At 49.6% G+C, this 24225-nt stretch overlaps 1 pseudogene; it reads left to right on the forward strand.

Moving 5' to 3' along the window:
• Positions 1-21071: 21071 nt before the first annotated feature.
• Positions 21072-23637, forward strand: LOC122428685 (annotated as a pseudogene).
• Positions 23638-24225: the final 588 nt, after the last annotated feature.

The following is a 24225-nucleotide window of genomic DNA, read 5'->3' on the forward strand; positions in this document are numbered from 1 at the left end:
GGAACTGAGCTCTGTAGCCAGCTGGGGCCCCACCCGCTCTCAAAGAACTACTGAGTCACAGATCCCCGGGGCTACTGCCCAGGCTGACGGAGGGGGACCCATCAGATTCATGGGGAACTGAGTCTCTACCATAGTTCAGCATGGGGCAGGCGGCACAAGAAGAGGCATCAATAGGCCCTTTCCTTCCTCCCTGCCAGAGGCAGCCCCAGAGCTGAGGATGCGGAGACCGGGGTGGGAGTGGCTGGGGGCGGGGTGAGAGAGGGTCAGAGCCCTGCCCGCCTCTCTCCTCTCTCGTCTGTTTCTCACTTAATCCTTTCCCCCACCTCCCCACAGCTCCCCTATGTCTCTAACCCATTCCCGCTTCACTCACTTGCTGCCCCATCACCACAGGATCCCTGTCCTGTTGTCCTACCCTGTCCTACCCTACGCTGGCCCTACCCTCTCATGCCTGGTTGTCCCAGCCCTCATGACCCAAAGACCAGAAGTAGACCCAGAACATCCTCTAATTCTAGATTCAAACTTGGTTCCCTTGCCCCTAAGCTCTTCACAGGAGGCCCCTGAGACTGGGCAGGCAGCAGCTGATCCCAAACAAACTGACCCCATGGAAAGTATGTGAAAGCCAAAAACACCATCCTCTGCCTGAACACTAGCCAGCCGGGGTGAGAGCAGCCACCTATGGCCACTCCCCAGGAAATAGCACCCCAAAAGGTCAATGCAGAAATGGGCTCCTGCTGAGGTGCTACCCCAAGAAGGCCTCAAGTTTGCAGAGCTATTGACAGCTTGCAACGCATAGTCACAGCTGATTTTTACAGAAACCCCAGAGTCACAGTGATCCCATTGTACAGATGAGGAAACTGAGGCTCAGGCATAGTAAGTGCCCAGCCCAAACTTGGCAGCTAAGTGATAAAACTTAGACTGGAGCTCAGGCCTGTCATATTCTGGTCCTCACACTCTACATTAAACCAATATTCTTGTTCACTCTTGACTTGACATCAGGTCCAGATGACAGGTTGTGCTAGGTGGTGACTCCCTCCCCACCTAAAGCAATCACTCCTGCTTATTCACACCCTGGCATTCTTCACCCTGCAAGCATTCCCTCCTTGTGCCTCCTTTAGTTACCCTCACCTGAGTGGGCCCTTGCCCTTTGCCCAGAAGGTTTTTTCCCATTTGCTCTTTGAAACCAGTCACCACCCCTTTTTTTTTAGGAAATGTCACCTCCTCTGTGAAGCCCTCCCCATCATGACTGAGCAGAGCCACCCCCTCTCTGCAGGCCCCCACATCTCTGTCCCTGGACCTCTGCAGGCTCTGATGTTAACCCATCATGAAAGAATCACCCATCTGTGTGTCTGTGCCCTCCACTCCCACCACCAGCACAGAAGCCCTGCTCTCTGTTCTTCTCAGTGGCGGCTGGTAGAAGGAAGAAAGTAGGGAGGGAAGGAGGGAAGGAAGGAAGGGTGGCTGTCCAGGGAGTCTGATCATGTGTCTGTAAGAGGAGCTTGCATCAGGAGGGCACCCGGTCATCTTGAGAGAATGGAGAAGCCGAGGCCAGGAGAAAGAGTGACTTCACTGGCCCTTGAGCCACCCAAGGGTCACATGTCCTCCTCATTTCTGGCCCTCCCCCGGGAGGACATTACTCAGCAACTCCTCAGCTCCACCCACTCCTCCTTGCTCTACTCAGGAAACAGACATCTCATGCAGTCATCTTTCCTACCTCGGTGTTTTTTTTCCAGTAACCATGGAATCTCCCTAAAGCCACCTTCTCCCTCACCCCTGTCCATGTCCCCCACCTCCAGAGAGGCAAAGGGGAGTCCCCAGGAAAGGTCTATCAGGCCTCCTTCCCCTCCTTAGATGGAGCCAAAAGAGCAGCCAAGCCTGAATCAGGGACTCACTCTGACCTTTGGAGGCCCATGTTTAATAAAGAAAATGGCACCAGTGGTCCTCCTGCCCTCCCTCCTTTGAGCCAAGGCCCCACACCCCAGCTCCCTGCTCTGCAGAGCCAGCCCCCTCCAATGTGGGGCCCTCAGAACACAGCTCCAAGGAGCCCCAAGAGAAGGCTACCCCAGCTTGTTGTCCAGACCTACTGGTGTCAGAGCCTCTGACAGCCCCAACCTGCAACGATCGCAGGATTCTACCATTAGAATCCATTCCTCGGATGGAGCCCAGGCCTTCAGCTACCTTTCTGGGAAAGCCAGCTGATCGTGGTTGCTTATTTAACCTCTTTGCAGAGCCACTTGGCAGAAATGGAGTCGACCAGAGAGGGCACGTGTGGCGGAGGGTGCTGGCTCCTGGCCACGGCGTCAAGATGAAGAGAAGCTCCAGGATTCTCAGGCTGGGAGAGCTCGAAGCCAGTGTTCTGTTGACCGGAGAGAGAAAGGAAACGAAGGCTTGACCTCCCAGTCCTGCTTTGGGGCACCCGTGGAGGCTTGGGCCAGGGGCAGGGGGACAGGGTATAACAAAGTTGGCACTGGAGGGGTTAACCTGGGTTGCCCAGCCTCTGTGCACAGAGGGGCTCCTGAAGCTGTGCCTTCTTGTTGTACGTAGAGGTAGAGCCAAGGCTGGCCGGGAGCATCTCAAGCCATAGCCTCCCCGAACCGGCTCCTGCCGCACTTCCCCACCTCCCAGCCCCCTCACCCGCCCCTTCCTTGAATCCTCGTCCCAATCCCAGGAAGCCACTGGCGCTGGCACGGGACCCAGGCGACTGACTCATCCACAGGACCGGTGGCCTCCCCAGCCGCACTCGTACCAGCCACATCTGCTCCCTGCGCCTGCTCAGCTGTCCAGCCAAACTGGTGCTCCCACTGAGGCGAAGGTGATTGGCCCGGCCCAGGCCCGGACGTCGGCAGGCTGCACTGTGGTCCCAGCTGCTCGGAATTCTTCCATGAAGTGTGTGGACCCCACTCAGACTGAGACCTCCTACACACACTGACACCTCTCCACACGCCACTCATGGCCCCACTCGGCCTCTGTGCCCAGGCCATCAGGCCTAAGAAGCACATGCCAACCCTAGCTCCTGACCAGCCACAGAGAAGATGAAAGACAGGGCCACATGGCAGCCTCCAACTCATCCCCTTAAAGGCTCTCCCCACTGTCCTGGTACCCAGGCTCCAAGCCCTTGACCTTCCCCCACTGTCTACCCTGTCCTCCCTCCCCTTGGTGTCCCAGAAGCTGGCCTCTTTTCCCTACTGGGCACATTTACCAACCTCACTTCCTACTGGCAAGTGGGATGGTTTGGAGCTGCCGAGATCATGATGACTTGATCTTTCATGGTCTTACATGCAAAGGCCAAAGTGTTCCATGACCATGTGGGTTCTTCAAAGCCATTATCTAGTGCTGGGGGAGGGGACTCTTCTCCTGCACCCCCCTCACCCTTAAAGCCCATGGTCCTCCCAGCAGGGGAGTCAGGGTGCATCACTCATCAGAGTTACATCTGAGGCTCGGCTCTCCGCTGACTAGCTGGGTGGCTCTGTGTAGATATCCTACCAGTACAGATGCGGCCGTGATTTATTAATACAACAGCAAAGGCTTTACCAAATGGATGGGAGGCATGTCCATCACCCTGAGGGGCAGCTATTAGGTGGTCTGAGGGAGAGAAGGAGCGTCTGCTCTCTCTGTGTACAGAACCAGCTGAAATGGATCTGCCCATCCAGCCTAAAGGGACACATCAGAGCTAGGCAGCAGGTCTATGCCCAGACGAAGGTCACAGGACACGGACAACACTGGGAGCCCTTGTTCCTGGAGACAGATCCAAGAAGATACAATCTTTTAATTACATACTCAGGCTTCCTGGGCCGCCGGCCAGGGTACACTCAGCCCTCAGCCTCCTCTATGCGCCCAGCAGGAGTACTGTCTCCCTCTGCCCTGATCCTCTCTGGGGAAAGAGGAGTCCAGGGACCCCCAACACAGAGGACAGGAGGCAGCAGCCTGCCAGGGCTGGACTTGGAGCTCTGGTGGGTTCCCCTCACAACATACCCACTTGGGCTCTGCCAAGACCTGGATGGGGGACAGGGAGAGTGCTGCCCCCCAGGGACAGCCAAACCCTCTGGTCCAGATTCTTCAAAGGGCCACTCATCAGCCTACTGGATCCAGGCAGTTACCCAGTGTACGAAGCAGCCCTGACTAAGGCAGTAGGGAGCTGGCTCTGTGTGCGTGCAGGCAGCCTCGGTCACTCAGGCATGTCCGACTCTTTGCGACCCCATGAACTGTAGCTTGCCAGGCTCCTCTGTCCATGGGATTTTCAAGGCAAGAATACTGAAGTGGGTTGCCATTTCCTCCTCCAGGGGGATCTTCCTGACCCAGGGATTGAACCCACATTTCCTGCATTGGCAGGCAGATTCTTTACCACTGAGCCACCTGGGCAGCCCTGTAGGCACCATGAGATGAGAGCTAAAGAGGGGGACCCATCTTCTCCCACCTGAGGTACTCAGAAGTCTTCTTATGTGCTATTTTTGCTGGGAAAAAAAAAAAAAAAAAAAAATGCCAGACCTGATCAGTTTGTGATTGACCTCTTCAGCTGATTTCCTTTCATCTCCCAAGGATCCCAGCCTCTCTGAATCCAAGTGAACAGGAGCTCCTCTCTGGCGGGTCCCAGGGAGCTGGGCTCCATCCTTCCCAGCACCTGGTGCCCTGTCTCTTTAAGACAGGCAACAGCTCTGAGATGGGTAATCTTTAACCCCTATTTAGCTAGTAAGGGAACAGAGTCTAAGTGAGAGGTGATAACACACAAATTCCAGAACATGAGGGTTGGATTTCACTGTTTAGGGTTTGCTCTCTCTCTCAGGAAACCAACTTGGATATGTAGAGCAGTTATGCATTTATGAGGGGCTTTCCCACATCAAAACACATCTAATCCCTTGGCTTAGACAGGGGAAGTCTGGGATGCAGAGAGAATAATGCTTCATCTCAAACCTGGGAGAACCAGGACTGGGGACCAGGTCTCCTCACTCAAGTTCTAGGTTCTGTTCATCTCAACTAGCCAGGCTGGCCTTGCACTGATGCAGCTGGTGTGGGCACTGGTCCTCTTTGCCCACTCTGCTCAAGGTCACCACCTTTGCAAAACCCCCAGCAGGAAGAGAAGATGGATGGCACCAAGGGAAAGAGTGTGCTGGGCGTTGACCTCTATGGGCCATTGTGGCCCCGACCATGAGAAAGCTGGATGGCTCCTCTGCTGGTGAGGCCCAAGTCTCAGGCTAGGTCTTGCTCAAGACAGCTCACTTTACACAGAGATAAGGACTTGGTCACTGGTCAGATTAGCCTCCCCACTGCTGTTCCAGCCAGCAACATACAGTAGGAGGGGAGAATACATAGCCTAGAGCCTTTCATCCTGGGCTCAAACCTCAGCTCAGCTACCTGGTAGCTGTGTGGCTTTGGGCAACTTCTTAACCTCTGTATGCCTCAGGTTTCCCATCTGTAAAATGAGAACATTTAAAAAAAAAATTGAGAACAATAATGCAGTACTTACCACATAGGATCCTCACAAGAAGTATATAAGTTAATATGCATAAGGTACTTAAGACAATGCCTGGCACATTGTAAGGCACATTGTAAAGCAGTTGATTTATTATTATTATTAACTTATTATTTTATGTCCCAAGAGAGACGATGGATAACAAAGCAAGCAAAACCATAACACCCTTGAAGAGTTTCCATGGGAGGAAGGGAAAAGGCCTGTTATGCAATGGATGCAAGGGACTGTCACCCTCCATGGGCGAGTGGATCATCAACGGGGTTACATCAGGTGGAAATTGTCATTAATAGCAGTTCCCTCTTGGGCCAGTCACAAACCCACAGAGCACGAGGGGGTGAGAAATTTTACTATTATGGGAGTGAGAAATGTTACTACTGGGCACAATTCCATTTTTAGAATGTGGGAAGTTATTTTGAGCAGAGGTTTGATGTTTGTTATTTCTTTAATAGCCTCTGCACTCTAACAATACAGACACGTAGGGGCTCTGACTAGAAACCAGGGCACAGTGGGGAGCCTTGCTGCGCTTCTAGGGTTGCTAGGCAACCCCTCTGGCCTCCCACCCCAGCCGAGGCCTAGTGGAGAGCCAAGGGTGGGCTCCACGAACCCCCCACAATCCCCCATCAGGAGTGCCCGAGCTCTTCAGATGCTTCTGGGACTCTCTCAAGGGTGTCTCGAGAAAGCAACCGCCTTCTCTTTTCAGCCTGAGTAGTGTCTAGTGAGGCAGGAAGATCCGCAGGGAAGAGCATTTGGTACAGTTACAGTTATGCCTTTCTTTGAAAAGTTATGTTGCTTTCCTATGACTGCTGTAACAAACTGTCATGAACTTGGTGATTTAAAACAACAGAAATCTATTCTCTTATAGCCATAGGGGCCAGAAATCCAAAATCAGTATCACTGGGCCCAAATCAATGTCTCCATTGGGCTATGCTCCCTCCAGAGACTTTAAGGAAGAATCTGTTCTTGGCCTCCTATAGCTTCTCATGGCTGCTGACATTCCTTGGCTTATGGCTGCATCACTCCAGCCTCTGCATCCATGGTCACATTGCCTTCTCTTTTTCTATCTGTGTCAAATTTCCCTCTGCCTCTCTTGTTATTGCACTCAGAACCTACCTGAATAATCCAGAAAAGCATCCCTCCACCTCAGAACCCTTAACTTAATCTTATATCCTCTAAGAACTTTTTTCCATATAAGGTAATGTTTATAGATTTCAAGGAATGAAGATCTGATATCTTGGAGGATCATCATCCAGCCACTGGGCTTCCCTGGTGGGTCAGTCGGTAAAGATTCTGCCTACAATGCAGGAGACCACCTACAATGCAAGAGACGTGGGATCGATCCCTGGGTTGGGAAGATTCCCCTGGAGCAGGAAACAGCAACCACTCCAGTACTCTTGCCTGGAGAATCCCCTGGACAGAGGAGTCTGGTGGGCTACAGTCCACGGGCTTGTAAGAGTCAGACATGACTTAGTGGACTTAGTGGACTTAGTGGACTTAGTCCACCGCCACATATTCAACCTATTATCCAAGCCAGTGTCTTCCACCAACCAAATCAGATAGCAGGTCACCGCTCAGCCCTGGCATGCTGCCCTATCACTATCTCCCTGGCACCAAACACCAGGGTAAGAACCACTGAAAACTCAGCACTGATCTGAAGCCCTGCCCATCCTGGAGGTGCTTTGTATAGATCTGCAGACAGGCCAGGCTTGGAGTTTCTGGGAGGAATGGGGGAGTTGGACTGCACACCCAGGCAATGACAGCTTCCTTGAGGCCTCTAGTTACCACCACAAAAGGAAACAGGGAACTATAGATCAGATGCCAGGATCGTAAGAATTCAATAAGGACATGAAAAAAATAGAAAATGCTAATCCTTCAGAATGCCAGCCTCTGGAGATTAAAAAAAAAATAATTGCCGTGTAAAGTGATCTTCTTTCTAGAACTTTTTCTATCCAGATAGAAGCATATACTTGTAATTTTAGAAAGCAAAGTGGGATTATACTACTCATCCTATTTTTCAATCTTTTTTTTCCAAAAATGAAATATTTGGGGTATCTTTCATGGCAGTCCATGTAGCATTTCCTCCCTATTTCTAAAGGCTGCTGTCAAAGACCATGAGTAGTTACCCTATTCGTGGGCATTTGGATTGTTTTTAATTTTCCAGTTGAAATAAATGTGGCGAGATAGTTCAGTGAAATAGCTGACTTGCCAACATTGCCACAGGAGGCTCACAATGATGGGGAGGCATTTTTCTCTCTCCTTCACACACCACCCCAACACACCTCAAAGTAATCAAGCCTTCAGTGAAAAAATCTGGGGCTTCCCTAGCTCCTAGGAAGAATTAATCAGCCCTTGTTTTCCAAGACTGAGCATCACAGAGACAAAGAACCAGATTGTCACAGAGGGAAGGGGCTCTGCGTTCGTGGGAGCTTCCACTGCAAGCACACAAACATCTCCTCTCCATCTGGCTTAGACAATAGAGAGAACGTATTGCTTCCTGTGTCAGAAAATCCTAGGGGCTGAGTGGGATTCAGGTGTGGTTTGATTCCGAGGTTCTCAATAGCCTCAGGCTCTGCTTCTGTTTTCCCGTGGTTCTCTTGACTCAGTCCTGCTCTGTAGGTTAGTTTTGTCCACAGAATCATTTTTTTCCCTTATAGTGAAAAGACTTAGTTCAGGGCCCACATTCATTCATGACACTACTCACAGGAAAAGAAATGTCTCTGTCCTAGTCTCTTTACAGTAAAACTCTTGAGATGCATCTTGACTGGACCAGTTTAGGTCATGTGCTTACCACTGAACCAATCACAGTCATGGGAAGATGGAATATCCTGACAGATCTAGTCTGGGTCATGTGTTTCCAGAGAGTTTAATCCTCTGAGGTCATAGAAGCAGATGATTTCCCCAAAGTCAGAGGTATTTATCTAATAAAAATTAGGATGTTGGGAAAGGGGAAATAGGAGAGTAGAAACTGAGTGAGTGAAGTCTCTCAGTCGTGTCCGAGTCTTTGTGACCCCATGGACTGTAGCCTACCAGGCTCCTCCCTCCATGGGATTCTCCAGGCAAGAATACTGGAGTGGGTTGCCATTTCCTTCTCCAGGGGATCTTCCCAACTCAGGGATCGAACCTGGGTCTCCTGCATTGCAGGCAGACGCTTTAACCTCTGAGCCACCAGGGAAGCCCAACACGTTGTGTACTCCTCCCCGTCGGGGAATCGAACCCCGGTCTCCCGCGTGACAGGTGGGGATACTCAGCACTATACTAACGAGGAATGAGCTAAAAGTGAATTTGTTTCCGCCCGGTTTCCAACCGGGGATCTTCCCCGTGTTAGGCGAACATGGTAACCACTACACTACAGAAACCACGCTGATGGGGTAACCAACAGGGGTTCATGAATATGTTTAAGGATGAATGGGTTCAAAGTGGTCCTACTTAGAGAAAAGCAAGTGGGTTTTCTGGGCTGTATAAACCCCCCACCCTGGTGCCTATAGAATCCCAAGGGGGTAGAGCACAAGCACAAGTGTATGAGGAGCAAATTCATACCACCTCCCCTAAAATGCACCATAAGCATCCTGATATGTGAGCATATACCTTAATGTTAGGATAAATTCCTAGAAATAGAACTGTTGGGACCAAGGGCTTGCATATTCAAACTTTAATAGACATTGCTAAATTACCCTCCACAAAGGTTTTACCCGTTTCTCCTTCCAACAATACTGTCTATAGAAAGGTCCATCAACCCTCTTCTTGTTAGTGTCAATACATACTAAATATTACCCATCTTTCTAATGTTGGCTATACCAGTGGGGCTTCCCTGGTGGCTCAGTGGAAAAGAATCCACCTGCAACGCAAGAGATCTGGGTTCGATCCCTGGGTAAGGAAGATCCTTTGGAGGAGGAAATGGCTACCCACTCCAGTATTCTTGCCTGGAGAATTCCACGGACAGAGGAGCCTGGTGGGCTACAGTCCATGGGGTCCCAAAGAGTCAGACACAACTGAGTGACTAACACACACAAAGAGTTAATTTGATTTTTTAAAACTGCAAGGTAGAGTGAACATCTTTGCACACATTTATTAACTAATTATAATTCTTCTATGGATTACCTGCTTGTGGCCTTTGTTCATTTTTTTATTGAGTTGTCTTTCTGCTGTTGATTTGTGAAAGCTCTTTGTAAATTAGGGATATAAGCCCTTTGTTTAATCTGTTGCAGATATTTTCTCCAGCTTGTCCTTTGTGTTTTGACTTTTTATAGAGAGCTTTTGTTGTCAGAACTTAACAAATTTTGTGTGGTTCAGTATATCAGGCTTTTCTGGTTTTCTGCCTAAAAGGTCTCACTCCCCCTAAAATAACACACAATAAAACGTCAATCGTGGCTTTCTTCATGACGTCTGTGGTTTCTTTTTATATTTAAGTACTTTACCTATCTGGAGTTTTAAAAATTGCATTATACATGCAAGGCAGGAGTGAATTTTCTTTTTTTCAAATGGAGAGTTGATTGAGATGTAAGAACTCTGTGAGATTCCAGAACTTTCATAACTTCTCTGCTGTTCTCATTTCCATGGAGTGATTAGAAGGGGTTAAAAGGAACTTGGCTGATGCTTGTCTTTAAGCTCAGGGACAGCCAGGAATGGGGGATGAGATGAGGCTGGGGACGCAGTCTTCGGACAATGCTGGGAGGATGCAATGTGGTACCCAGAGCAGGAGAAGCAGCTGAGCTCTGCAGTGAGGAAGAAAGGAGGGCACGTAGAGTCAGGCTCCTCTTGAGAAGAGTTCAGGGAGCAAAAGAAAGACCCCTGCAGCGTCCACCACCCCCTAAGCCCCATACCCATATCTAGAAGTCTTTGGAAATTTTGCTGCCTCTTTCCAATCTTTCCACCCAGAGGTCTGGGCTCATTAGTGTGTGTGTTTGTTTCTTCCGTGAGTATTTTTGACCACCTCCTCTGAATCCAGGAAAGGACCACTATATCTGGTCTGGTATGAACGGAAGTTTGTGATATAACCCTGAGGCAGCAAGGAGAATGTTTGTGGGGACTCTTCTGAGTTGCAGGAGGCAGGAAGTCGTTTTACAAAAATTTCCTTTGGATATGGCATTTAAAATGTTGTCCTTCAGATCTGAGAAAGTATTTCCCTGACTCCTGGGAAAATGAAAAGGGCCATATTATTAACACTTGGGAACACTCATGCCTTTCCTGAAAGAGCCATCCTGGGGTGCTACCTGCCTCGTTTGGGAGAGGTCAGAGGTCAAAAACACCCTAAGGGAAGGACACCACCATCAGCAGCCATCCTGGTCTCTGTTGCAGAGGCTGGAGGTCAAGGGCTCTAAGCAGCCAGCCCCAGCAGCTTTCACAAAAGCCTGAGTACATCTCTGTCCCCGCATTGACCTGGAATCATCTTTTAGGTCACCCTCCCCATTGGAAGGCACAGATCCTGCATGTCGGTGCTCCATGAATGGTTGAATAAACAAATGAGTCCATGACGGAGGAGAGCAGGGTACAGTGCTGGGGCCGCAGCGCTGCAAGTGGGCCAAGCCCAGCTGAGGACCATGCAGAGACAGAGCCCACAGCAGGCAACGGAGGTCCGAGCGCAGCCTGTGGGGGAGCATGGCCCCTTACATCTGCTTCTTCACACACAGGGTGGGCTGAGAAATGCCATCACCACCAAGTCCCGAGGCTGTAACCCTCTCTTCCCTGGAGGAGTGACCTCCAATGGACAGCCCCTCACAAGAATGGCAGCCATTCCTTGCTCAGAAGCTTCAGCAACTGCAAGCCCAATTCCCTGAGCCCTTTCCTGCTGACTCACCACAGTCCCCCTGGGTCCGAGCTTCCTGCCTGGAGCCCAGTGGACTGGAGGGGAGGGGGGGAAGAGGCTGCGGACACTGCATCAGGACCCAGGAATGCTCTGCTGGACGGGAAGCAGAGACGACTAACCTCCTTCCCAGTTTCTGCTGCTGTGAGGGATGATCAGAAAATGGGCCAACTGGAGGGCTGAGTGGACTCCTCTGTCCCTGACTCAGTCACAGCCAGGCCCTCGCCGACCCCCATTTCAGAGAACAAGGTGCCCCCAGCCCCCTGCCCTGCCGCTTGTGTCAAAGTACATTTGGGACCTGCCGGGTCTTTCCTCTGATTGCCGGCGACAGTGTGTGGTTCTGCCCAGTTGCCTACGACTGTGTGTCCTCACCCGCCTGTGAGTGTGGCTGAGTGTGTCTGTGGTTGTATAAGGTGGTATGAGCCTGTGCGTGACCGTGCGGATTCAGAATCCCTGCATGTCACAGCGCCCAGTTATGTGATCACACACCATGGGTGAGCATCAGTGCATGAGGTTAAGTCTCACTGTGCACTGTGTGTGTGTTCACATGTGCTTGCGTGTCATGGTGTGTGAATGCATGGTCGCCTTTCGTGACCTGTGACTCCACGTGGCTGTGTGCTGCTGACAGTCATGGTGTGTGACAGTGTGTGTCTGTGGATGGTTGTGTGTGACTGGGTGGGCTTCGTATGATTCTGCAGGCCCAGGGAAGTGAGGGGTCTGAAGCCCATATTTCACAGTAGGTGAGAAAGAGGTGTGCGTGTGTGTATGTGTGTGTGTGTGTGGGGGGGTGTATGTTGTGTTCTTTCTCTTTTTCTAGGTTCTACTCCTATAACTTTTGAAAGGAAGTATAACTAGGTTGCAGGATGTTCTTCCCTGGGTCACTGACTGGTCCTAGAGTGTTTTCTTGGAACAGTCCAGGCTCAGGGGCAGTGTCAGCCTGTCTGAGCCCCCACTCTGGCTCCCAGTGCTCCCAGCGCAGCCCCTGGCTCAGGCCCCAGCAGCTCCCCCCTGCAGGGGCATAGCCAGCTTGTCTCAGCCTGGACGTCTGCCCCTAGCTCTCCCCAGACCTATTTTGAGTGCAAAAGTAACATTGGTACCCAGCTGTCTTTCTCTCCCCACCCTGAAGACCTGCCTTTAAGGAGCTTACCCCCCCCACCCCAACACACACTCTCCTTCAGGGAAAGTGGAGAAGGGAACTAAAGCACCCAGATGAGGGACCGAGGAGTGTTTCAGACTCTCACAGGCCCTGACAGTCCTGCTGCCTCTGGGCTTCTGGCCTCCACTTTTCTACTAAGGAGGGTGGCTGAACCTCCATTCTAACCGGCCCCAGGACAGGTGACTTCGCCCTCCACCTTCCACCCTCTGCAGATGGGCCTTCTGCAGAGACTCCGGCTCTTGGGGCCATGGCTCTGCCCAGGAATGATGACATGACCCCTCCGGGTTGTCTCCTACAGATCCGAGTTGGGTGACAGCTGCCCAGGTGTGTGAGCTTCTAACCGCTTCTGCCCCTGCTGGAAAGAATGTCCACACTCTGGGTTGGATGGGCTGTGTGGCTGCCCCAGTGGCAGGCTGAGGTTGAGCAAGGTGCCACCTACCGAGTCAGCAGGAGTCTGGAGCACCCCGAGCAGAGAAAGTCCTGGAAACAGAGGTAGAGGGGAAGAAGAATTGAAGGTGGGAACCAGGGCTCTATAGAGAGAACTGCGCCAGGACCAGGCATGCGCTACAAACAACACCAAGGCCCCTCCAGGGGGGAGTGCTATCGAGAGAAAACCCTGGACCAGCAGCTCAGGATACCAAGGTTCTGTTCTAATTCTGCCTCCCAGCGGCTGTGTGACGAGAGGAAGCCGCTTTCCTTCTCTGGGCTTCTGTTTCTTTACCTTGAAGGTTGAAACAACAGAGGAAATGAAATATGTAAAGTGTGGTGCCCAGAGGCAGGAGTAGGTGCTCAATAGACATGAGTTCTCTTCCCTTATCCTAAACATGGCTGTTGATCCCTTTCCAGGGGTCTAACTAAGGCTTTTCCCAGCCCCGATAGTCTATGTCTCTAAAGGAATCCCTCTTTTCTTCCCCCATTAACGCTGGCAGGACCACCACACCCAGATCCCAAGGAGACCCTGCTTGGAGTGGGTGAGGTAGTGTGGGGAGGGGAGTTGAACACTAAGAAGGGGAGAAAGCTAGGGGTGGAGGCAGGTGGGCAAACATAACAACAGGAGCTGTGGTCTCCCCATAGCAGGGCCCAACAGGTGGCTCCTTGTCCTCCCTGACTTGGCCACTCAACCTATTTCGGTTCCCTCCCTCCCACCCACCACCTCGTGCCCTCTGGGTCTATATAGCTCCAGATCCAAATTGTTCTGGTAAGTGCTGTAGCTCAACACTTGTGAAACATTCAGACTGAATTCAACATCCTAAGCCCAATAAGCTAAGCACTAGAGGCTGGAAAAGTTAATAAGACACACTATAATCGTCTGAGATCTTTAAGCTACAATAACAATAACACCTATTGATCACACTATCTAATGCCATTTGGCAAATTCAAATGCCTTCAAGAGCCAAACAGATTTTACAAATGGCTGAAGCAGCTTGATGGGCATGGTAGGGCCTGGGGACCAATTATGGATCAACATTTCCTATTCCCAAGCAGGCCAAAGAAGAAACAGCTGCCTCTAGCTGCCTTTTGTGGCGTTTTCTGAGTTTTCACTAAGTGCTGAAGTGCTTTATTTCATTTAACTCACTTAAGAATTTTGACAGATTAGTGTCATAGGAGACAGATTATAAGGTGATCCCCATATCCTCATGTTCGTGCCCTTGTGTAATCCCCTTCCCTCGAGTGTGGGCAGGACCTGGGATTTGTTGGCAATCAATGGAATAACCATTATGCCAATATCTAACCAATATTGTCAAAAGGGATTGGATGTCCCTTCCGTGATTACATGTTACAAAAATCCAGTCTCACCAGCAGGCTGGTGCTAGAGACTTCCTCTCTCACTGACTCTGAAGACACAAGCTGCCTTGTCCGGGGAGGGCCTATGCAGAAGGTCTTATGGCAAGGAACTGTGGGTGGCCTCTAAGCGCTGAGAGCAGCCCCCTGCCAACAGCCACCAAAATTCCAGTTTTTTAACCATAAGGAGATGAATTTTGCCAACAACCTGTGTGAGCCTGGAAGTGAATCCATCCTCACTGGAGTCTCCAGATAGGAATGCAGCCCTGCTTGTCATCTTTTTTTTTTTTTCTTTAATTTTTTATTGCAAGATATTTGCTTTATAATATTGTGCTGGGTTCTGCCATAGATCAACACGAATCAGCCACAGGTATACACATGCACCCCTGTCCAGCATCTTGACTGCAGCCTCATAAAGGACCCAGCTCCTGACCCACGGACACTGTAGATAACAAACATGTGCTGTTTTAAGTTGTGAAGTTTATAATAATTTGTTACGAAGCCCCAAAAACATTAACGTATGTATTATTTCATCTTACTAAGGAACCTAAAGCCCAGAGACTGATGGGAGTCTCCAGTTACTACAAGGCACAGCCAGGCCAGAGCCCCACCTCCAGCCGCTTCAGGCTGATGTCTTCTTCAGCCTGCCATGGCGTGTCATTGCTCTCTCAGTTTCTACCAAGAGATAAGAGGGGTAATCTGCATGCTGTGGATTGCAGTGTTGCTTTTCCATTTCAATTCACCAATTTGCTGAACCCCTACAGTCTGCCCTGCACCGTGCCGGGGGTACAGTGGTCAGCAGCACAAACACAGGGCCTGCTCTTAGGGAGAGGATGGAGCACCAGAGGATATAGATGATGGATAAGTGATGTTGGCGCGATGAAAGTTACAAAACGAGGAGGGATGGGATGTACTGGGAACACATCATAGGACAGTTAGCTTCAGCCAAGGGCTAGGGAGAGTCTCCTTGAGGAAGTGACGTGTAGGTCCCTCGGGGATGGGCTTGGTAGGGAGTGCGCCTCTGCATTGCAAGTGAGTGAGTGGGTGGGTGAGCTTTCCTGAACGAGAGTCCTCGGGGAAGAGGTTTCTTCCAGCAATGTGAAATCACCCTATCTCTGTGCACTGGCTTCCAGGACACCTTGTCCCAAGGACCCAGGGTCTCTTTGACTGGCCTGTGATGTCCAAGACCTCAAAGCATCACTTCCCGGATGTATCATGGTTGGACAGGGTAGGGGTGAAAGTTGCTTAACTGTCACTCTCATCCCTTAAACATCCCCAGACATCTGGCAGGGGAAGAATGACAGGTGGGGGCTGGAGGCAAAGCAGTCAGTCAGGGGAGTGAGGTGTGGGCAGAGGCAGAAAGAAGAGCAGGAATTAGAGAGCCCACCTCCAGCCCCCATGGGCCTCCATCTGTGATGACTCATCAGACCCAGGGGTCCTTGCTGATGAGCTGGAAGGATGGTATGGATCAGGAAGATCCTAGCAGGGAACAGGCAGCATACTTCAATTGGACCATTAGAGGAGCATTCAGTAAAGAGATTCTTTTCAAAGGTAAGAGCAGGGTGTAGGAAAGGATTGCAGGAGCCTGGACCAAGGGCAGCCGTCTATCCCACTGCTAGGCCTGCTGGCCTGGGGAGGTGACCAGACCGTTGTGAGTGGAGAGGCTGCCTGAGCATCTCTGTGGTCTCAGTTGAGGGCCGCAGCCAGACTGTGGCAACCCCACAGGGGGTGTTGGGGGAATAAGTGCCTTAATTCCCTCTCCTCTCTGCCTCCCATCAGCTGGCAATGCTCCCCACTGGTCAAAGCAGAGGGTAAGGGTACCCATCAAAGCAATTCCACAAGTGAGCATCCCGGGGCACCACAGAGTAGGGTGGAGAAGTTGGGGAGCAGACCTGGAAGTGAGAGGAGACCCAGTCCCAACTCCACCCCTTCCCAGACAGCAACTCTGGAAAAGCCCCTCAACTTTCCTGGGCCTCAATTTCCTTCTCTGTACAAAGGACAGTGAGTGTGCTTATGTTGTTCCAAATTTGAAATTCAATGATGAAATTAAGGATTCCAGCTTGGAGCCCCGAGTGCATTGACTGGCTGCCAGCACTTGGTTTCTAAGAGTCAGCAATGAGAACACAAAATCGAGGCCACTAAGGAGCCAGACACCCTGGACATCCAGCCCAGAAACCCTGGACATCTGAACACCACACCAATGAGAGGCTTGCTCAGCAGGTCGTGGAGGCCTGCCAGGACTGGAACCCAGAAGCAGTCTCTCTCTCTCTGCAGGACCCTGAGGTGTGCGCATGCACACACACAACCACACCCACAGACACACACAGTGGAGCTGTAGGTAGGGCAATGTCTCACCTCGGCCCCTCTGGAGAGAAGCAGCAACAGGCTAGTCACAGCCCAGGTCTGCGCTCTGGATGGCTGAGGTCAGTGGAGGGACAGACGGCAGGGCCAGGCCTCCTAGCCCTGCCCAGAATCATGGGCCCAGCTAGAAGGGAACTGGGCAGCACTAGTCCACCTCCCTGTGAAGAAATCCTCCCAGGCACCCTAGACACGTGTCATCTAGGCGGGACAATGGCAACCCACTCCAATATTCTTGCCTGGAAAATTCCATGGACTGAGGAGCCTAGCAGGCTACAGTCCATGGAGTGGTAAAGAGTCAGCCACGACTGAGTGACTGAGCCCACTGGGAGCAATGGAGAGGGAGCTCACCACCTCACAGGGCACCCTAGGCAGCCACCTGCCCCTGGATGCCAAGCCCCTCTGGGGCAGCCCTTGGAACCTCAAAGTCAGACTCCAGGCCCTCACCCCACTTCTGTCTACCTGAGATATCGCTTCCGTGCCCAGAACAAAGGCCCCTGGTGAAACCCGCAGCCCTCTGCCCTTTACTTCTTTATCACCCGCATTTCAAGCTCACAGGAAGAGGGTTTTCAAAACATCAGAGTCAGAACAGCACTGTGGTCAATTTTTTCAAAAGAAAGGAAACCAAAAAGGATCAAAGAACTGCAGGTGCAGCAGATTAAGACCCTGCAGGGTGGGCAGGGGCCGAGGGCAAGGAAGAGTGTGCCCGCCTGCATGAGAGGCCGCTGCTTGCCCAGATCCCCAGGGTAGGAGTGGGCGAAGGGGCGGTGGGGAGGGCAACTGGGAAAGGACAGCAGGGCTGCCGCGCTGCTTTGTAGGTTGAGAGGAGACAGCTCACATGGCCCGGGCTCTCGCCAGCTCTTGCCTGCACCTATGACAGTCTCTTAAGTCTCTGCAATGCAGTGGCAAATTTCCTTTTTCCGAGCAATGCCAGCCGTGTCTCTTGTGCTCCTGACGTCTCAGCGTCCTGAGCTCAGAGCAGGAAACACTAGTGTGCACGTCTCTGCTGAGACTGTCCTTGAATTTACCGAGCTGCTTATTAAAGGTGTTCACCATGAGACTGTTTCTTTTACTGCCTGGATGTCCCTTTTGCTTCATTTTTCTGGTTTCCTTTCCCTTTATTTTATCTTGTTTATTGAGTGAGTCTTTTTAGAAAAAAAAGTTGTGAAATGTTTTTAAAATGTGAAAAAGCAGAGGGATTATATAATGAGCATCCTAGTATCCAGCTTTACCAGTTCGTAAGAGATTGTCACATTTTTTCCCTCTTTTTGCTGTGGTACAATATACTAACACAAAATTTACCGATTTAACCATTTCAGTTTCTTTTAGAAACATAACATTATACATACAGCTAAAGAGCCCTACAGCCTCTCCACCATGTCCTTCCCTTCTTCCCTAGAAAAGTGCAGTGAAGTGAAGTGGCTCAGTCATGTTCAACTATGCAACCCCATGGGCTGTAGCCTGCCAGCTTCTCTATCCATGGAATTCTCCAGGCAAGAATATTGGAGTGGGTAGCCATTTCCTTCTCCAGGGGATCTTCCCGACCCAGGGATCGAACCCAGGTCTCCTGCATTGCAGGCAGACTCTTTACTGTCTGAGCCACAAGGGAATCCCTAGAGGTAACCACTATTCTGAATTTGATTCTCCTATAGAAGTGATGCATGGATGTTGTAAAATAATCCATGTAGTAGAGAAGATACAGAGCCAAAAGTAAACTTTCTCCTGCTTTCCCCAGCCTTAAACTCACTTCCCCCTTGAAGTAACCATTGTTAAAACTTTCTATGACTCTTTCCGGGTATCTTTTAATACAAATGAATATATTAGTTTGTTTTCTTTCATTATACACGTGAGCTTACACCATGCATAATGTTCTCCAACATGCCTTTCGTTTCCAGTTATCACTGTTCCTTGGAATTTTTCTGTGTTAGTACTACTAATTCTACTGTGTTCTTTTTAACAGCTGCATGAGATTCTACTTTATTTGATAGTTTCCCATGGAAGGGTATTTAGGTGGTTTCCAGAGGCTTAGCTATTCTAAACAAGCCTACACGGAACATTCTTGACATATAGTTTTGCTCACTTGTGGGAATACTATATATCTGTATCATAAATACCTGAAAGTGGAGTTTCTAAGTAAAAAATATTGAACATTTGACACCTCGAAAGATATTGCCAACCTCCCGTCTAAAAATGAGCAACTCAAACACCAACAAACTACATGTGAGAGTTTCTATTTCCCCACATCCTCGAGAACATGCTTTTTCATACCACTTTTGGCCTTTTGTTTATTTTCTTCTGTAAGCTGTCTGCTCTTACCCTTTTTGAACCCTAGCATTTTATGGGCTGATTTTTACACTTGATCTTTGATCCATCTGGAATTAATTTTAGATGATATTCTTTTCAATGAACATTTATTGATGTTCCCACTCTGTAAATAGATTGAATGAAGTACTGAGATAAAGGTAAAAGCAGATTTCTCTCCATTCAACAGGCCACAACTAACTGATTTTGCCTTCCCATTTAGAACTAGCTGATGTTGAGGCTCTAGGTTAAGAAGTGGACCATCCATAATGGATGAGTGAACACAGAGGCACTGCCAACATCCAATCAGTGATTTGTTCTATAAACAGGCAGCAGTGGATTCAATCACTAGAATTTTGTTTTTTTTTTCCTGAAGAGATGTGTATTGCATGTGGGAAGAGGGGTGCACACATGCTTGGTGGCCAGAGGAACAGACCGTGGCAGAGAGGAAACAGCCCACCAAACCCATTCTCCCTTTTCCACTATGATGAACTTCAAGCTGGGAGTATGGCTGCCCTTCTGGGGATAGTATTTCCCACCTCCGTGCATTTAGAAAGGGCTATGTGACTACACGGGCTTCCCTGGTGGCTCAGTTGATAAAGAATCCACCTGCCAACGCAGGAGATGCAAGAGACGTGGGTTTGATCCCTAGGTCAAGAAGGTCCTCTGGAGAAGCAAATGGCAACCCACTCCAATATTCTTGCCTGGAAAATCCCATGGGCAGGGGAGCCTGGTGGGCTACAGTCTGTGGGGTTGCAAAGAGTCAGGCATAACTGAGCACACACATGCACGCATGCACTCGTATGACTACATTCTCACCAGGGGAATGTGAGCGGAGCTGGTATTAGCCCCTCGGGCTATAATGGTTTTAAAATATGACACACATTCTTTGACTCTCAACTACCAAGTGATGGGTGTCTATGACAGCTCCACTTGAACCTGGGTGGTCTTCATCCCAGAGGAAAGTGGAAAGTCATGCTATCGCTGAGACTAAGGCATAGAAGGCTGGGCAGCTTCTACCTTGAGGGAAGACTCACCCTTGATGCCCAAGTCTCAGTAAAAGAAGTCCAACTCCTGTGAGGACCCCAAGTTAGACAGGCCACATGTCAGTGCCCTGGAACAGGCCCCACTGAGCCCAGTCTTCTAGCCAAGCACCAGGTGAGTGAAGACACCCCCAGACAATTCAACCCCTACCACTTGAGTCACCCCTAGCCATCTGAGTCTTCCTAGATGAGGCCCCAGACATTGTAGAGTACAGACACAGCCATGGTCCAAGAATTCTGCCCAAACTCCCGGCATTCCTCACAGACCCACGGAATCAATGAGAATAATGAAATAGCTGATATTTTATAGTACTATTTCAGAGTGGTTTGTTATCCAGTAATAGATATCTGGAACCAAGCCAAGACCAAGGAAACTCTTCCCCTTCCTGCTGACTCCAACCCAGATGTGGCAATGATCCAGCCTCCACGATGCAGATGACAACTCCTAGGATGACAGGGCCACTGGAGGAAAGGACCTGGGTCCCAAAGGACCACATGGAGCACTGCTGCCAGCTGATAAGGAAAACTTACCTCAAGGGGCATATGTGAGAGAGGAACACTTGTCTTTAACCTTTAAGCCAGCGGTCCCCAAACTTTTTGACACCAGACACCAGTTTCATGGAAGAAAATTTTTCCACAGATCAGAGGGGATGAGGGGGATGGTTTCAGGATGATTCAAGCATATTATATTTATTGTGTACTTCATTTCTGATCTAATGCCACCCTGATCTGACAGGAGGTACCTCTCTGCAGCCCAGAGGTTGGGGACCCCTGCCTTAAGCCAAACAAACAAAACATGTGGTACATATGAAACTAACACAACATTGTCCATCAACTGTACTCCAATAGGAAACAAACAATACAAAGGTACAGCAGTGAGCAAGGCCCACCACATCTGGGGAAGAGGATGGAGGGAGGGGCCACAAGGGCAGATCAAACCCCGCAAGAGAATACAGTTGGTTATTTAATGACAGTTGTAATCAGTTCTTTGCAGAGATATACAGGAAGCTGTGAAAACCGTTCAAAGGGCTCTCACCCAGTGTGGGTGGACAAGGAAGGTAGCCCCGAGGAAATGATGCTGCTTTGAGAGCAAAAGGGTGAGTAGAAATTAAGTAGAAAGATGGAGAGGGAAGAGAGGAAGACTGCTATGGCACCAAAAGTGGGTGGAACATGTACACGGGCTCTGAGTCAGGAAGGAGATGGTGAGTTTGAGGAACTGGAAAAAATAAAAACCACCGTGGGCCTCATGGGTCAGGCTGAGGATTTCAAACCTGACCTCTAAGAAATACGAATTCATGGGATAGTTCCAGCAGGAGAGTGACTTGATTGGATCAGCCTCTGGAAGCTGAGGGGAAGACACGGGGGCAGGGAGACCAGTGGGAGGTAGATGAAGACCCTGTCTATGGTAGGGACTGTGGGGAGAAGTGATTGGGTCTGATGGATATTTGGGAGGTGGCTGGTAGGACTTGGAGGGTAGGGGGAGATGGTTGCGAGAGAGACGAGTCAAGGATGAAACACCAATAAAATGATGTCTGGTCTATAAGTAAGTTATGATGTCATGGCCAGAGGAAACCTAGGCAGGGCCAAGTCCAAAGGTAGCTCAGGTCAGGAGAACGGGGACTGGACTTGTTGGCGGGTGCCTTTGAGCAAGCCATTTCCTCCATCTTTATAAATTGTCTATAACATGAAAACAACTTACTACACAGAACAGCTTTTGTGGAAGGACAATGGCTGCCTTCATTCACCCCAGAACACTTAGTGAGTGGTGCCTATGATATGCAGTAAATAAGATAAGTACATAAAGTACATGGTGTGTTAGCAACAGTGCCAAGGAGAGCAAATAAAGTCGGGAAAGGAGACAGAAGGCAGAAGCAAAGTTTTAGATAAGATGTTTAAGGCATACGCTCATGAACAGGGTGTCCAGGTTCTATGGAACCTGAGTGAGGCTTCCCTCTGGAAAATAAACATTAAAACATCTTATTTTTTCAAATTTCACAAAACACATGGCTCTGTGAATAGACCTCTAGGGCTTGGAAGGGGTAGGTGTGAGCAAGGGGGCCCCGAGCATAGGCATCAAGGATTTTCTCAGTAATTCCACCTCTGCTCATGAGTAACAGAGCTGTAGGAAGCGTGGAGGGTGACTGTGGGTGTCGCCAAAAGAACCTCCTTTATGTGACTTACAGTAAGTCACTCAACTACTCTGACACCGAATTTCCTGAACTGTAAATGCCCTTATAAGGTTTTAAGGAGTAAATAAAGGCTTGTAAATCAAACTTCCAGCTCAGAGTAATACGTGGTAGCTAATTATTTTGATTTTTATTTCTATCTGACACAGAAGAAGAACCGTGGTCTCAGCTGTGGGAAGTGACCAAAATAAAAGGAGGATTATGAGCCCCACACTGCCTGGGAAGGCTGAGGTCCGTGGCTGCAGGAGGTGCGCATCGTGTGCGTGGTTTTGACCTGTGGAACTGGTATGTGGCAACGGCCCTCATGTGCTGCCTTCTGGAGAACAGCCTTAGAGAGACCACACATCGAATGAAGTCCTAGGTTCCCCTAGGTACTTGAATTTATGAACAAGATGAACAGAAAGAGGGGAGGCTGAGCACACAGTTAACATTGCACAATAGTCGTCCTTTGCACAACTATTACCACTGTCTCCCGAGCCTTCTCTCTCCTGTGAACAAGGGCAACTCTTAAGGAAAAACTGATTGCATGGCTGCAGGAGAGGAGGCAACAGTCGCAAACAAAAAAATCATTGCAGTGGGTGTTGGACAAGTAGGTATGGCATGTGCCATCAGCACTCTTGGAAAGTCCCTGGCTGATGAACTTGCCCTTGTGGATGCTTGGAAATGCATCTGCAGCATGGGAACATCTTTCTTCAGACACTTAAAATTGTGGCAGAGAACAGATGACCCTGTGACTATGGGGATAACTGCAGGAGTCCACCAGTGAGAGAGAGAGAGTCAATTCAGTCCGGTGCGGAGAAGTTTTCTTCAAATTCATCATTCCTGCGATCATCAAGTACAGTCCCATTTGCATCATAAGTGTGGCTTCCAACCCAGTGGATATCCTCATATATATTACCTGGAAACTAAGTGGATGACTCAAGCACCATGTGATTGAAAGTGGGTGTCAAAGTTTCACTATTTTATGGTTGAAAACTTGGCATTCATTCCAGCAGCTGTCATGGATGGATTTGGGGAGAACACAGCGACTCAAGTGTAGCTGTTTGGAGTAGAATATATGTGGCCAGCATTTCTGTTCGGGAACTGAGCCCAGAAATGGGAAAGAACAATAATAGTAAAAATTGGAAGGAAGTATGTAAAGTGGTAGTGGAAAGTGCCTGTGAAATCATCAAGCTAAAAGGGTAACCAACTGGTCTGTTGGATGACATGTGACTCATCTCATTGAATCCATGGTGAAAAATCTATCCAGGATTCATCTGGTGTCACAATGGTGAAGAGGATGCATGGCATTTAGAATGAAGTCTTCCTCAATCATCCATGTGTCCTTAATGTCCAGGGGTTAACCAGTGTTAGCAACCAAAAGCTGAAGGCTGATAAGGTTGCTCAACTGAAGAAAAGTGCAGATACACTGAGGGACATCCAGAAGGACCTGTAAGGCCTGTGGCTTCTGGGTTCTCAGCTGTAGAAATTTCAAAACTCCTACTTGAGGGAATTCCCTGGTGGCCCCATACTTCAAACTCTGCTTCCACTGCAGAGAACACGAACTCAATTCTGGGTCAGGGAACTAAGATCCTGCATACTGCGTGGAGTGGCCAAAACATAAAAATAAAAATAGAAACAAAAACACTCCAGTGTGATTATCCATGAGCCTTTGGTTTTCCTCCATGTACATGGATCACAGTTTGCTTTTTCTCTTCCTAGATGTGTGAATATGGGCTCAAAGAATCAAAGGCCATGCTTGTGGTTTAATGTTTGCAATAGGAGCCCTTGCTCTAGGAGTATGAACTATCAAAATAAAAAATAAAAAGCAAGATGAAAGGAGAGAAAGAAAGGATGGAGGCTGGGAGCTTGGGCAGGTCTGGATTCCAATCCTGCCTCTGCCTCTGCCAACCTGTGGCCATGGCTGGTGGCTTCATATGCTCGAGCTGCCACTTCCTCAGCTGTCACATGGCAGGACAGTCCTAACAATGCTGGGAAGAAGGGTTGTGATGACATAAAGTGCAGACAGGCACAGAGCGAGGGGTCACTGCTCCTGCCCCCTCCTCTTCCCAGTCAGATACACACTCTGGGACCTGTACCAGGAGGAGACATGTCTATGACTGCAGCCTTGGGCACCCCGGGACTGAAAGTTCTCCGAG

Source organism: Cervus canadensis, chromosome 2 (genome assembly GCF_019320065.1).
Source record: "Cervus canadensis isolate Bull #8, Minnesota chromosome 2, ASM1932006v1, whole genome shotgun sequence".
Classification (NCBI taxonomy): Eukaryota; Metazoa; Chordata; class Mammalia; order Artiodactyla; family Cervidae; genus Cervus; species Cervus canadensis.